Raw genomic sequence first — 1,013 nt, forward strand, 5'->3', positions numbered from 1 at the left:
GATCATGATGTATTGATATAATTAAAGACGTATGACTTACTTGTGAGAGTTTGAACATGTGTTTGATCAATACCAAGAAAAAATTTGTATTAATGTGCATAAAGAATCCAAGAAAAAATGAAAAAATCTCCAAAGGGCATCAAATGACAGATTAGACATTCGTATAATATATGTCACAAAAAAATTTGATTTTATTTCCATTGTTTGCACTTTCAAAAAAACAGAAAACAAAAAAAAATGGCATCTGCAAAAGTTTGGGCACGCTGCAGAGTTAATACCTTGTACTGCCCCCTTTGGCAAGGATCACATCTTGGAAACGCTTCTTGTAGCCAGCCAAGAGTCTTTCACTTCTTGTTTGAGGTATCTTCGCCCATTCTTACTTACAAAAGTCTTCTAGTTCTTTGAGATTTCTAGGCTTTCGTGCCACGCACTAATCTTTTAAGGTCTATCCATAGATTTTCAATTATGTTGAGGTCAGGTGTTTGTGAAGGCCATGGCAAAACCTTCAGTTTACGCCTCTTGATGTAATCCACCGTGGATTTTGAGGTGTGTTTAGGATCATTATCCATTTGTAGAAGCCATCCTCGCTTTAACTTCAGCTTTTTCACAGATGGCATCAAGTTAGAGTCCAAAATTTGCTGAAATTTTATTGAATCCATTTTTTCCTTCTACTCGTGAAATGTTCCCTGTGCCACTGGCTGCCATACAACCCCAAAGCAGGATTGATCCCCCCCCCCATGCTTAACAGTTGGACAGAGGTTCTTTTCATTAAATTCTGTGCCCTTTCTTTTACAAATGTACCTTTGCTCATAATCCTGCGAGCAGTTCTGTTTTTTTTTTTTCTTGGTTTTCCAGATCTTGCTTTAACTTTCACTGTTCCTGATGACGAACATTTCTTAATTACATTCCAAACAGAGGATATTAGCATCTGAAAACGCTTTGCTATCTTCTTATCGCCTTCTCCTGCTTTGTGAGCGTCAACTATTTTCAGTTTCAGTTTTCTAGACAACTGC

At 37.3% G+C, this 1,013-nt stretch overlaps 1 protein-coding gene across 1 annotated transcript in view; it reads left to right on the forward strand.

Annotated features, from left to right (window-relative positions):
* LOC116697412 (alpha-1A adrenergic receptor) overlaps nucleotides 1–1,013 on the forward strand; it is an 11,153-nt gene that overhangs the window by 8,225 nt on the left and 1,915 nt on the right. The window lies entirely within an intron of this gene.

This window comes from Etheostoma spectabile, chromosome 10 (assembly GCF_008692095.1).
Source record: "Etheostoma spectabile isolate EspeVRDwgs_2016 chromosome 10, UIUC_Espe_1.0, whole genome shotgun sequence".
Taxonomy (NCBI): domain Eukaryota; kingdom Metazoa; phylum Chordata; class Actinopteri; order Perciformes; family Percidae; genus Etheostoma; species Etheostoma spectabile.